At 59.6% G+C, this 15,000-nt stretch overlaps 1 pseudogene; it reads right to left on the bottom strand.

The window, feature by feature from the left end:
• Positions 1 to 13,418: 13,418 nt before the first annotated feature.
• Positions 13,419 to 14,031, bottom strand: LOC149299971 (18S ribosomal RNA; annotated as a pseudogene; the record flags this gene model as incomplete).
• Positions 14,032 to 15,000: the final 969 nt, after the last annotated feature.

Genomic DNA, 15,000 nt, shown 5'->3' on the forward strand with positions numbered 1-15,000 from the left:
AGTGTACCCTTTCTCTGTAGGTCAGTTTCCACCGGCAACACTCGACTACCTTGCTGCAGGCCATGGCGAGCCGTTTGGTCCAGTTGACCAGCTTGTCCCGGTTGAGACGGGAGGACGTGGCGGCCGAATAGCGGTTCATCACTTCGTCTACCATGACCGCTTCCTGTGTGTCGGAAACGATCACGGAGATGTCATCAGCATATGCTACTATCCGTAAGGGCCTCTCCGGGGTTCGGGCCACTCCTCTTAACTGACTTGCCTCAACCCTTCTTACGAAGGGATCTATGGCGAAGACGTACAGGAGGGGGCTGAGGGGACAGCCCTGCCTCACCCCGGATCGGATCCTAAACGGTTTGCCTCTCCAGCCGTTTACAAGAGCGAAGCTCTCTGCGCCCCGGTACAATGCGATGACCGAATTGACAAATGTACCCGGCAAGCCATACCTGCGCAAGACTGACCACAGATAGTAGTGGTCCACTCGATCGAACGCCTTCGACTGGTCAAGCACTAGGACGTACTTGTCTCCATCCTCTACCCTGCACCGCTCGATGGCTTCCCTGACCTCGCAGACGGCGTCAAAGACAGTTCGGCCCTTCACGGTACAGTATTGATCCGGGGACAAGACGTCGCTTGCAATCCCCTGCAAACGCTTAAATAGAATCTTCGCCAGCACCTTCCGGTCGACGTTAAGGAGCGATATGGGTCGCCAGTTCCCCATATCGGCCGTATCGACGACTCGGGGCTTAGTCAGCATGATCACCGGCCAGGAGACTGCAGAAGGCCAGATAGAACTCAGCGGTAAGACCGTCGGGGCCTGGTGATTTTAATTTGGTCTGCGATAGAATCGTCTCCGTGACCTCCTCTACGGTGATCAGGCTGACCAACTCGTCAAGCCTTCCGTGATCAATCTCGGGAAGGGAGAGACCCTCGAGGAAGCTGTCCGCCTGATGCCGGCAGGGTCTCCTCTTTCCGAGAAGCTCCAGGTAGTACTCGCGGACCACCCTCTGTATCCCCTGAGGAGTTTCCTCTAGGACACCGAGGGTGTTCCGTAGACAGGTGATGAGCTTAGTGCCTTCCTTCCGTTTGCAACTCAGAAAGGGATCGGGTGAGTGGTAAGTCCCATGATCCCTCTCCTTTAGCTAGGAAGCATACCTGTCGTATTGGAACGTCCTCATCATGGATTTGACCCTGGAGATGTCCCCGGGATCACCTCTTTGCGCCACCAGACAGTCCAGCTTGCACAGGAGTCCGAGGTAGGTCCTGTACCGTGAGGACTGGATGTTCTGGGAAAGAGAGCGGAACAGAGCACGGGTCCTTACCTTCACCATCTCCCACCACTCTGACTTCGTCGCGCAGAACTCTGCGACGGTCACCTGGTCGTGGAAGAAGTCCTCGAAAGCCTGCCGAACCCAGCCTTCATTCAGGATGTCGGAATTGAGCCGCCAAATCCCTCTTCCTCTCAGCGGAGCCTGCGAGACATTTAACAGACAGGTAAGGATAAGGTGGTCGGAGAACTCGACCGGCTTCAGCACGAGTGCCATCACCGGAAGAGACTCCTTAACATAAACCCTATCTATCCTGCTCTGACTTCTGCCTCGCTGATACGTGTACCCCGTGAGGTCCGGGCTGTGCCGAATATGCACGTCCACCAGACCCGCCTGCCTGACTATCCTAAGGAGGGCCAAAGCGTCGTATCCCGGTTTGTCTTTGGCACCTTTCCTGTCCTTGGTCCTAGTGACGGTGTTAAAGTCACCGCCAAAGACAATATGCCGGGACGTGTAGAGGTAAGGCTCTATCTCGTGAAACAGGCGCTTCCTCTCCCACTTGGTCTGGGGGGCATAGATGTTAATCAGACGGAGAGGCTGCCTGCCTACCGACACATCTAGGACTACGCACCGACCCTTCGTTATCTCAACCACCCGGCAGATTGTGACTTCCACGTCTTGGAAGAGGATGGCAACTCCCCCGTAGCCCTCCGTGGCTAGTGAAAAGAAGGAGTGCCCCCATCTCCAGTCTCGTTTGGCAGCGTGCAGGGCCCCCAGGGTGTCCAGGCGAGTTTCCTGGACAAAGATGATATTATATCTGTCCCTGTGCCAGTTGTCGTATGCGGCGAACCGGGCCCTACACGCCTTGATGCTAGCCACGTTGTGTGTGGCCAGAGATATCACGGGGAGAGTCGCCATCACGGGCGTTGAGAGTGAGGAGACTTTCCCTTTTTCCTTACGTTCTCACCATCGGAGTCGGAGGGGTACCTCTTCGCGGAGAGTCCCGCGGGCAAGACGTCATCCTCCGGAATCGGCACCTCCACCAACTCGTCATCCTCCACCTCTGCCAGCTGTCGTTGGGCATCCGCGGCCCTTTCGCCCTCCCCCGCCGCCGCTGCCACTACCGCCGCCGCCTCTGCCGCCTCCTCGGCCTCCATGCGGGTACCCCAGTCCATCAAGGCGGTAAACCTATTCTGGACTGGTATGTCCCCGCACTTCTGGCCGACTACAGCGGTTTCGGCGACGGCCGCCGCCGCTGACTTTGCGGCAGCAACGGCGCCGGTTTTGGGCTTCTGGGCCCCGGAGCTCCCCCGTCCCGGAGGGACTTTCTCCCCCTCTAGTGTGGAGGGTGGCTCCCTCCGGGAAGGGGTCTTGGCAGGGGCAGAGGATGTTACCTGACCTCTCCGAGCTGCCTCCTGAGTTGGGGTCTCCCTCCTCGGACCGACGGTCGTCCACCCCGACTCATCCCGCGGGGTTGCGGCTCGGGGTCCTGACGCCGCTCGTGTGGTGGTGACGTTGCCTGTGGAGGGAGTACAGACAGAGGTGACGTGGGGGAGACGTTTCCTTAGACGGACAGGTAACGGAGCAATGATGTTACTACTTACGGGGTCGGTGCCGGAGGAGGTACCTGGGGCGTCGGGTAGAGCCTCGTCCCGAGCGCCCGTCACAGCTGGCCGCGGGTCTTCCTCTGGGAATTCGCCCTCACCTGCCCAGATGCTGTCCAAGTTGTGCTGGGCTTCGGGACACGCTCTGTAGGAATGACCCAACACCCCGCACAGGTTGCAGCGAATAGTATTGCACTCCTGCTTGGAGTGTCCTACAACACCGCATAGGGTGCACTTGGTGACATCGCACCCTATGCTATAATGCCGGGGCGAGCCACACTTGTGGCACACCCGGGGCTGACCGGGATAGAAACACGAGACCCGGTCAGTCCCGATGAAGAAGGAGTTTGGCATGTGTTGTAGGAGACCCCGTACCTCCTTCAGACTTATGTTTACCGTCCAGCCGCCGTTCCAGATCCCGTCCTCACAGAGAGTCTTGACCGGGGTGGTCAAGATCTCCCCGTATCTGCGGGCCCACACCAGTATGTCCGCGACGGGTATGGACTCATTCCGCACCAGGAAGTTCACCTTGCGAACCTCCTGGCGCGATATGGCCTGGACATTGAACCGGGCCCATAGGCTGTCGCCGGACTTTGGCACCCCCTCCCAAAGGGTCCAGAACCTCTCCAGACCCCTCGGGGACATGAAACTGATGTCATACTCAGGGGTGCCGCTTACGTGGATGATGGCAAAAAAGTCCGCGACCGCAAAGCCCAGGTCCTTCAGGGCCCCTACCACCCGCTTCCTATCGGGCACGGATCCCTCCGCTACGTGCAGCAGGCGGACCACGTTCCTTCTCCTCATGGGTTGCCCCGCTGGGAGTCCCGTAGCCCGCCCGCCAGGTGGTGGCACATGAACCTTCGGGGGACCCGCCGCCCAGGCGTTAGCGGTCGCGGGTGTCGTACCTGGGGCCACCGTTGGAGTGGGCACTATGGGCAGTGTGGACCCCCCCGTGGCCCCGCTACCGTGTCCGCCCGTGGACCCACCGGCGGGCACCGCGGCCACCGCAGCGACCCCCTGTGTCACGGCGGGGGAAGGTGTCACCCCGGTGGGAGTCCCCCCTTCGGCCGGAGCAGGAGCCCTAACCGCAGCGGCCGCCACCCCCACCTCTTTCGAAGCAGGGGCGTCCACCCCCGCAGCCCGGGCCACCGCCGACCTCCCGGGGTTCTGCCCCCCAGGGTCCTTCCCCACCCTGACTATAGCGGCCGTCGCGGGTGGTCCCGCGGTCCCCTGGCATACATTGTGCTTATCGTGTACTGTAACTTTAAAATTACCGGGGGGCGCGGCCTGTGCCGCGACGGGGGCGGAGCAAGCAACCGGCATCGCGGCTGCGGGAGCCCCGGGGGTCACCGGCACCGCTTCCGGAGTGACCCCGGCGGGGACCGCAGCCGCACCCGGCACTGTCTCCATCACATCAAAACTCCGGACAGATTATCATCTGTCCGGGGTAGTAAACACAGGGAGCGGGCCACCCGGGTAGCGGTGGCCCCGCTCGCAACCACAGCCGCCTCTTGCTGCCCTCCAGGCGAGTCCTTCGCCCGGAGTAGTGTGGACGGAGGGCGGGCCGCCCGGGTAGCGGCGGCCCCGCTCGCAACGGCAGCTTCGTCCAGCTGCACTCCGGGCGATTCCTCCGCCCGGAGTAGTCTGGACAGGGGGAGGGCAGCCCGGTTAGCGGCGGTCCCGTACACGGAGGACGGCACCTCCGGGGACACCGAAGCCGCGGGAGCAGCCGGGACAACTAGGTCCACCACCACAGGGTGGATGGGACCAACTACGACGGGGGGAGCGGCCACAGAACCGCCGATCCCTCTGGAGGGACGAGGAGGCGGACACGCCGCCGAGAGCGCCAGCACGGATCCCGCGGCAGCAGCAGCCGCCCCGGCGGCCGCCGAAGTTGTCGCCGGTGCCGCAGCCGGCCGCGGGGGTGACAAAACGGAAGACGGACGGACACAGACAGGGGAACGTGAACGTACTACAGAGGGAAAACACACTGGGGGTGGGGGGACAACAGGGGACATTATAACCACAGGGGACTTACTGACAGGTACACTGGGGAAAGTACTCACACAAGGTCCCCGGGGCTCACCGGCCAAACTCAGACCGGCGGGGATAGTGTCCCTGGCCCTCCGACGGGAAGGGCCCGCTCTCGGATCCTCGGCAGCAGCGTCGGGGACCCGGGCCGGGAGGGATGGGAACTCCTCCTCGGACATGATGGGGGGGGTATCCCCGACGCTCTCCTCCCCGGACGATGGAATAGCGGGCCTGCTCCTGGTGGTCTTCTTTTTCCGCCTCCGTGGCACGGCTCTGATGGCAACGTCCTCCTCCTCGTCCAAATCTTCCACGGCAAATATCAATTTGTTTTTGATAACATATGGCCGTTCCTGGGCCCCGTCGTTCTGTGGCGGTGGCGTCACCGGTTCCGGGTCCTCCGGGGTCGGTGGCACCTCCGACTCCTCCACCTCCTGCTCCCGCAGCTTCTCCTGCAGGAACCGCACGCGGTCACGGGTCTGGGCCGTGCGTCTCGCCAACTCCTCTTCTTTCTCCCTCAGGGAGACGATCCGCTCCCGTATGGGGCCGCGATGACGACTCCCCACCCTGTTGCTCTGCTGCCGGAGCTCTTTCAGCTGTCCGGCAACATCCTCCTTCTCCTCCCCCAGGGAACACAACTCTTGTTGGAGGTTAGCCAGGGCCTGCCTGAGGGATTCCCCGTCCGACTCCGCAGGTACTGGGAGCCCCACCGTAGCCTTTTGGGCATAGGAAGGGCCCTGTTCCACCGCCTCCTCATCATCTTCCGGGGTTGTATCGATCTTCGCCTCGGCGGACTCCAAGGCCCTGGCCCCGGCGTCCCTGAGGGCGAGGGCCCGTAGATGGAGGGCCCCCAGCAACAGGAGGGAAGTCGGGTCGACCCTCAGATGGTGGGGCAGACCGACTCCCTTCTTGAGCATGGCTATTTTGGCGCTCAAGGCCGTGGTGTATGCCTCGAGCGCCGCCATGTTCCGACGCACAGCCCTGCTTACGGTTCCTGCAGTCTCCCGGGATGGGAGTAGGATGCCGTCCTCCGTGTAGACCAGTTTCTCCGTGATTATGGAAATGCGGCCCCTCCACTCCTCAATGAGGGTGGAGGCCATGATGGGACCCCGGGAAGGCAGTTACCTTCCCCGGGGTAGCAAACGTCCAGCACCGAAAGTAAGAAAAAGACACCAAGTTCCACCAGCAACACAAAAACACCTCCTCTCCCCTCGCCTCCCAACTCCACAGTGAGCAGCCGACGCCCAGCCCTGATTGGAGCTGGAGATATTTTATTTGTTTTTTTAAAACAGCCACCAAAAATAATCAAAATATAACAATAATAACAACAAATATAACAATGATAACAAAAATTATAATAACAAAATATGCAAAAAAATTTTTATTTTTTTTTTATATATAAACCAACCCTCCCCATCACCCACCATCACCCATTTTACAAAAACCAAAACCTCCCCTTCACCCACCATCACCCATTTTAAAAAAAAAAAAAACCCAACCCTCCCCTTCACCCACCATCACCCATTTTAAAGAAAACCCTACCCCTCCCATCACCCACCCCTCACCCACACACAAACCCACCCACAGTAATTAAAAAACAACCATACACCTTCTTGTACCTTCCCACCCCCACCCATAACACATACCCTCCCGCTAACATTAAAACAAAACAGTACACACTAAAAATGTCACATAAAACACCCCCCATCCCCACGCCCCATTAGATTCCGGTCCATGTGTGTTGGTGATCCGGGACGGAATCTGTACGGACGTGGCGGTTGGGGACACAACTAAAAGAAAAAGAAAAACGGAAAAGTAAGATACATAAAGAAACAAAAACCCAATAAAACAAAAACTTCTAAAAACATCAAACCATGACGGTGGCAACGTACGGTACTCCAGGTACTCATCTAAAACACGTAGCAGCCTTCCTTGAAAAAGTATGTACACCTTTCAACGACAAAACAGTTAACTGTTAGTTGCATGACATAACGCTAAAAAGTGCAATGACATGCCTAAAACAATAGGGGACAGTATGTGATAACTACTAACATGCTGGGCTCTTGTACAGAGACCATGGCCTCAAGGCGGGTGGACCTTGAGGTTTTTCCACAGCCGTTGCCAAAGCTGGTTTTCCATGGAAGCCCTCTCTTTTGTCGCGATTGCCACCACCGCTGTGAAGATATCATTCACCACCACCTGACAGGAAAGGACCTTTTGTCGGATGGAAACCTGACATCTAGCGTGCCACGTGAAATATCTAATAACTGCGCTAACTAGAAAAACAGTGCTCAAATTAAACCTCTGCCCCCTGCTGTTGGTCGTCCCGTAGACCCACTCCGCGTATGACATGCGAGAGAGGAATGGGATACCTAAGGCGACTGACACCCCCCGGTAAACATCCACATTAAAGGGGCACTCAAGCAGAAAGTGGTCCATGGACTCAACTTTCCCGAAACATTCCACCCGGGGACAACCGCGATCCGCTATGTTCCGGTACTTAAGATTCCCTCTTACATATAGTCTACCGTGAAAACTGAGAAACGCCACGTCCTGATATTTCTCGGGCAGTCGTTCGGAATTTAGATTTTGTAATCCCGAAGCGAGAGTCCGTGGCGCGCAGTCTTTCAAGGCCAGCGAAACGCTAAAGTGAGTGGCCAGCACCCTAGAGTCAAGGACTCGCTTGGGTGTATCCCTGACCTCCTCAACCGTCACATTCCACCGGCGTAACAACCTCACTCCCTGGGCTACCGAAGTCGGGAGATAGGAGCCGTGCCGAACACGCATGCTTTTCACTCTCCCGCCCATAAACCAGTCCTGTAAAAAGGGGTCTCGCCATTTCCTGAAACTGTGCACCCAGCCCGGTGTCTGGGGGTCATCTCTTCCGAGAGGCCCGAAGTTCCTTTTCAGAAAGTTAGTAGTCAGGACAACAACTGGGTTAACCATGGCCAACCCACCGTGTCGCCGGGCTAGGTACGTCACTTCCCGCTTAATGAGGTTGAGCCTGTTCCCCCACAACATGCGAAAGAACAAACCGAACACCCGCGAGTGAAGGCTACATGGCAAAAGACAGGTGTGACTGACGTACGTAAACAGGGGCAATACGTAGGTTTTAATCAGGTGAACCCTTTCTCTGTAGGTCAGTTTCCACCGGCAACACTCGTCTACCTTGCTGCAGGCCACAGCTAAACGTTCGGTCCAGTTGACCAACGAGTAGTCTCCCGGTCCGAACTTAACCCCCAAGATTTGAATTTGGTCACGGGCCACTGGGAAACCGTCGGGGAGAGGGAATTGCTTCCCCTCCTTCCCGCACCAGAAAACTACGCTCTTGTCCCGGTTAATCCGGGAGGAAGTGGCAGCAGAATAGCTCTTCATCATTTCATCCACTGTGACTGCCTCCTGTGTGTCGGACACAATCACAGAGATGTCGTCAGCGTAAGCCAGTATCCATAAGGGCCTTCCTGGGGTTCGGGCCACTCCTCTTAAACGACTTGCATCAACCCTTCGGATGAAGGGATCTATAGCAAAGACGTACAAGAGGGGGCTGAGGGGACAGCCCTGCCTCACCCCAGATCGGATTTTAAACGGTTTGCCTCTCCATCCATTAACAAGAGTGAAGCTTTCGGCCCCTCTATATAAAGAAATCAGCCAATTGATAAGTTTTCCCGGCAAGCCATACCTGCGCAAGACTGCCCACAGATAGTAATGATCCACCCGATCAAACGCCTTCGACTGATCAAGTGCCAAGAGATACTTATCCCCATCCTCTACCCTACACCGCTCGATGGCTTCCCTGACCTCGCAGACGGCGTCAAAGACAGTTCTGCCCTTCACGGTGCAGTATTGAGAATCAGACAAGACCTCACTTGCGACCCCCTGCAAACGTTTAAAAATGATCTTCGCCAAAACCTTCCTGTCGACATTCAAGAGTGATATGGGTCGCCAGTTCCCCACATCAGCCGTGTCGACAACTCTGGGCTTAGTTAGCATAATCACTGCCGAGGATCTCATCGAAGGAGGGAGTATCCCCCTCTCCAGGCTTTCATTAAAAACTTCGGTGAGACTAGGGGCCAGGAGACCGCAGAAGGCATGATAGAATTCGGCCGTAAGACCGTCAGGGCCCGGAGATTTTTTCCTCGTCTGCTCTAATATTGTCTCCGTGACCTCCTTGACAGTGATTGGGCTAACCAACTCATCCAGCTTTCCATGATCAATCTCAGGAAGGGAAAGACCCATCAAAAAGTCGTCCGCCTGATGTCGGCAGGGTCTCCTCTGTCCGAGGAGCTCCACATAGTAATCGCGGACAACCCTCTGTATCCCCCGAGGAGTTTCCTCCAGGACACCGAGGGTGTTCCGCAGACAGGTAATGATCTTAGCAGACTCCTTCCTTTTGCAACTAAGAAAAGGATCGGGTGAGTGGTAAGCTCCATGATCCCTTTCCTTGAGCAAGGAGGCATACCTGTCATACTGGAACGTCCTCATCATGGATTTGACCCTAGAGATGTCCCCGGGATCACCTCGTTGCGACACCAGACAGTCTAACTTGCACAGGAGCCCGAGATAAGTCCTGTACTTTGAGGACTGGATGTTCTGAGAAAGAGAGCGAAATAAGGCACGGGTTCTTACCTTCACCATCTCCCACCACTCAGACTTCGTCGTGCAGAATTCCGCAACGGTGACCTGGTCATGAAAGAAGTTCTCGAAAGCCTGCTGAACCCAGCCTTCTGTCAAGATGTCAGAATTAAGTCGCCAAATCCCTTTACCTCTTAGCGGAGCCTGCGAGACATTTAACAGACAGGTAAGAATAAAGTGATCGGAGAACTCCACCGGTTTAAGCACAAGTGCCGTCACCGGAAGAGACTCCTTAACATAAATCCTATCTATCCTACTCTGGCAGTTACCTCGCTGATATGTGTAACCTGTGAGGTCTGGGTTGTGCTTAATATGCACATCTACCAAGCCTGCCTGCCTGACTATTCTAGTAAGGGCCAAAGCGTCGTATCCCGGTTTGTCTTTGCCACCTTTCCTGTCTTTGGTCCTAGTAACGGTATTAAAATCACCAGCAAAGACAATATGCCGGGACGTGTAGAGGAAAGGCTCTATCTCGTTAAACAGACGCTTCCTCTCCCACTTGGTCTGGGGGGCATAGATATTAATCAGACGGAGAGGCTGCCTGCCTACCGACACATCAAGAACTACGCACCTACCCTTCGTTATCTCAATCACCCTATTGAACGTTATGTCCACACCCTGGAACAGGATGGCAACTCCCCCGTAGCCCTCCGTGGCTAGTGAAAAAAAGGAGTGCCCCCATCTCCAGTCGCGTTTAGCTGCATGCAGGGCCCCCAGGGAGTCCAGGCGGGTTTCCTGGACAAAGATTATATGGTAGTTCTCCCTGTGCCAGTTATCATAGGCTATAAATCGGGCCCTGCACGTCTTAATACTAGCCACGTTATGAGTGGCTAAGGATAGTATGGGGAGAGTCGCCATCAAGGGTGATGAGAATGAGGAGACTTTCCCTTTTTCCGTACGTTCTCACCGTCCGAGTCTGAGGGGTACCTTTTCGCGGAGAGCCCCGCGGGCAAGGCGTCCTCCTCCGGAATCGGCACCTCTACCAACTCGCTATCCTCCACCTCTGCCAGGTGTCCTCGAGCTTCCGCGGCCCTTCCACCCTCCCCCGCCACTGTCGCCACTACCGCCGCCGCCTCTGCCGCCTCCTCGACCTCCATGCGGGTACCCCAGTCCATCAGGGCACTAAACCTGTTCTGGACTGGTATGTCCCCGCACGTCTTGCCGATAGCGGTTTCAGCGACGGCCGCCGCCGCTGATGATTTTGCGGCAGCGACAACGATGGATTTGGGTTTCGGGGCCCCGGAGCTCCCCCGTCCCGAAGGGACTTTCTCCCCCTCTAGTGTGGAGGGTGGATCCCCCCGGGAAGGGGTCTTAGCAGAGGCGGAGGATCTTACCGGACCTCTCCGAGCTGCCTCCTGAGTTGGGGTCTCCTTCCTCGGACCGACAGTCGTCCACCCCGACTCATCCTGCGTGGTTGCGGCTCGGGGTCCTGACGCCGATCGTGTGGTGATGCCTGTGGAAGGAGTACAGACAGAAATGGGGTGAGACATTCGTTGTTTTGGACGGACAGGCAACGGGTCAATGATGTTACTTACCGGGTCGGTGCCGGAGGAGGTACCTGGGGCGTCGGGTAGAGCCTTGTCCCGAGCGCCCCCCACAACTGGCCGCGGGTCTTCCTCTGCGAATTCGCCCTCTCCTTCCCAGATACTGTCCAAGTTGTGCTGGGCTTCAGGACACGCTCTGTAGGAATGACCCAACACCCCGCACAGGTTGCAACGGATAGTAGTGCACTCCTGCTTGGAGTGTCCTACAACACCGCATAGGGTGCACTTGGTGACATCACACCCTATGCTGAAACGCCGGGGCGAGCCACACTTGTGGCACACCCGGGGCTGACCGGGATAGAAGCACGATACCCGGTCAGTCCCGATGAAGAAGGAGTTGGGCATGTGCTGTAGGAGACCCCGTACCTCCTTCAGACGGATGTTGACCGTCCAGCCGCCGTTCCAGATCCCGTCCTCACAGAGAGTCTTGACCGGGGTGGTCAAGACCTCCCCGTATCTGCGGGCCCACACCAGTATGTCCGCGACGGGTATGGACTCATTCCGCACCAGGAAGTTCACCTTGCGGACCTCCTGGCGCGATATGGCCTGGACATTGAACCGGGCCCATAGGCTGTCGCCGGACTTTGGCACCCCCTCCCAAAGGGTCCAGAACCTCTCCAGACCCCTCGGGGACATGAAACTGATGTCATACTCAGGGGTGCCGCTAACGTGGATGATGGCGAAAAAGTCCGCGACCGCAAAGCCCAGGTCCTTCAGGGCCCCTACCACCCGCTTCCTATCGGGCACGGATCCCTCCGCTACGTGCAGCAGGCGGACCACGTTCCTTCTCCGCATGGGTTGCCCCGCTGGGAGTCCCGTAGCCCGCCTGCCTGGTGGTGGCACCTGAACCTTCGGGGGACCCGCCGCCCAGGCGTTAGCGGTTGCGGGTGTCACACCTGGGGCCACCGTTGGAGTGGGCACTATGGGCACTGTGGACCCCCCGTGGCCCCGCTACCATGCCCGCCCGTGGACCCACCGGCGGGTACCACGGCCACCGCAGCGACCCCCTGTGTCACGGCGGGGGAAGGTGTCACCCTGGTGGGAGTCCCCCCTTCGGCCGGAGCAGGAGCCCTGACCGCAGCGGCCGCCCCCGCAGCCCGGGCCACCGCCGACCTCCCGGGGTTCTGCCCCCCAGGGTTCTTACCCACCCTGACTATAGGGGCCATCGCGGGTGGTCCCGCGGTCCCCTGGCATACAGAATGTGTGGTGTGCGGTGCGACTTTAAGATTACCGGGGGGCGCGGCCTGTGCCGCGACGGGGGCGGAGCCAGCAACCGGCATCACGGCTGCGGGAGCCCCGGGGGTCACCGGCACCGCTGCCGGAGTGACCCCGGCGGGGACCGCAGCCGCACCCGGCACTGCCTCCATCGTAACCGCCGCGGTTTCGGCCGCGGCGCCCGGCAAAACTCCGGACAGATTATCATCTGTCCGGGGTAGTTTGGACAGGGAGCGGGCCACCCGGGTAGCGGCGGCCCCGCTCACAACAACAGCCGCCTCTGGCTGCCCTCCAGGCGAGTCCTCCGCCCGGAGTAGTGGGGACAGAGGGCGGGCCGCCCAGGTAGCGGCGGCCCCACTCGCAACGGCAGCTTCTTTTAGCTGCACTCCGGGCGATTCCTCCGCCCGGAGTAGTCTGGACAGGGGGAGGGCAGCCCGGTTAGCGGCGGCCCCGTACACGGAGGACGGCACCTCCGGGGACACCGAAGCCGCAGGAGCAGCCGGGACAACTAGGTCCACCACCACAGGGTGGATGGGACCAACTACAACGGGGGGAGCGGCCACAGAACCGCCGATCCCTCTGGAGGGACAAGGAGGCGGGCACGCCGCCGGGAGCGCCGGCACGGATCCCGCGGCAGCAGCAGCCGCCCCGGCGGCCGCCGAAGCGGTCGCCGGTGCCGCAGCCGGCCGCGGGGGTGACAAAACCCGCGCCCCGACGGGGGCCACGGAAGATGGACGGACACAGACAGGGGAACGTGAACGTACTACAGAGGGAACACACACTGGGGGTGGGGGGACAACAGGGGACATGACAACAACAGGGGACATACCGACAGGTACATCGGGGAAGGTACTCACACAAGGTCCCCGGGGCTCACCGGCCAAACGCAGACCGGCGGGGATAGTGTCCCTGGCCCTCCGACGGGAAGGGCCCGCTCTCGGATCCTCGGCAGCAGCGTCGGGGACCCGGGCCGGGAGGGATGGGAACTCCTCCTCGGACATGATGGGGGGGGTATCCCCCCATCATGTATCACACAATACAAAAAGTCAAGTTTGCACCAAGCACCACGAAAAAACACAACCACCTCCTCTCCCCTCGCCTCCCAACTCCACAGTGAGCAGCCGACGCCCAGCCCTGATTGGAGCTGGAATTACCGCGGCTGCTGGCACCAGACTTGCCCTCCAATAGATCCTCGTTAAAGGATTTAAAGTGTACTCATTCCAATTACAGGGCCTCGAAAGAGTCCTGTATTGTTATTTTTCGTCACTACCTCCCCGAGTCGGGAGTGGGTAATTTGCGCGCCTGCTGCCTTCCTTGGATGTGGTAGCCGTTTCTCAGGCTCCCTCTCCGGAATCGAACCCTGATTCCCCGTTACCCGTGGTCACCATGGTAGGCACAGAAAGTACCATCGAAAGTTGATAGGGCAGACATCCGAATGTATTGTCGCCGTCACGGGGACGTGCGATCGGCCCGAGGTTATCTAGATTCACCAAAGCGGCCGGCGGGGGCGAGCCCGCCGGATTGGTTTTGGTCTAATAAATGCACGCATCCCTGGGGGTCAGCGCTCGTCGGCATGTATTAGCTCTAGAATTACCACAGTTATCCAAGTAACAGATGGAGCGATCAAAGGAACCATAACTGATTTAATGAGCCATTCGCAGTTTCACTGTACCGGCCGTGTGTACTTACACGTGCATGGCTTAATCTTTGAGACAAGCATATGCTACTGGCAGGATCAACCAGGTAGCTCCCGTCGTCACGCGGGGGCCCGGCGGCGGCCCCCGGCGGACCGCTCCCGCCCCGGCGGCCGGGGCGGGAGGCGGCGGGCGCCGGGGGCGCAGCCCTCGGATCGGGTCTGCGTAAGGGGGGACGCGGCGAGGGGGCCGCGGGGACGGAGGGAGAGCGCGCGCTCCCCCTCCCTTCGTTCGGGGCCGGGAGAAAGGAAGGTGCGTGCTCCGCGGCGGGGGGAACCCGGGGTGGGACGTGGAGTGCCCGCGGGTAGCCCCAACCGGCCGCGGCTTCGGGCCGCTGGGAGTCCGGGGCCGAGCAAACTCAGTCGCCTGCGAGGGGGGTCCGGCACCCGGGGCGGCTCTCCCCCGGCCCGGGGGAGAGGCCTCGGGGCCGCGGTGGGCCCGGGGGTCCGCGCCGGGAGGTGCGCGGGGAGGCGGGCCGCTCGCCTGCACCAGGGGGCCCGCCGGGGACCGCCTGAGCAAGGGTTGCCTTCCCCGGCCCGGCGCGGGGCACCAGATCGGTTGTTGTCCTGGTCGTGGCGGTCGACGCCAACCGCTCACCTATATATCCGGCGGAGGGTGCCTGACGTCCCTGGCGAACCGGGACGGGGTTCCACGTCACCACCGATGGAGCGAGGGTCGGATGCGGCAGGCAAATCCGACCTCATAGACTTCCAGGGCTTTTCAAGCAACTTGGCCTGCCAGAAATGGGGACTTAGAGCGAAAACGCCGGCCGGCCGCGAGCAACTTGTGCGGCCGGGAACGGGTAGGACCGACAGTGCGGCACACGGGCTGGGTGGCCCGAGGTCCGGGGTGCCCCGGGCGGAACCCTCGGCCGTCTACCCGGCGGCAGGTTCACGGGAGAAGGGGACGGGCCGGGAGCCGCGGCCGGGAACGGGGCCGGGTAGGACCGCCGGTGCGGCACCCGGGCTGGGCGGCTCGAGGTCCGTGGAGCTCCTGGCAGGACCCTCGGAGGTCTACC

This window comes from Sceloporus occidentalis, unplaced genomic scaffold (genome assembly GCF_023333645.1).
Source record: "Sceloporus occidentalis isolate IW3139 unplaced genomic scaffold, rSceOcc1.0.p SCAF_26, whole genome shotgun sequence".
Taxonomy (NCBI): domain Eukaryota; kingdom Metazoa; phylum Chordata; class Lepidosauria; order Squamata; family Phrynosomatidae; genus Sceloporus; species Sceloporus occidentalis.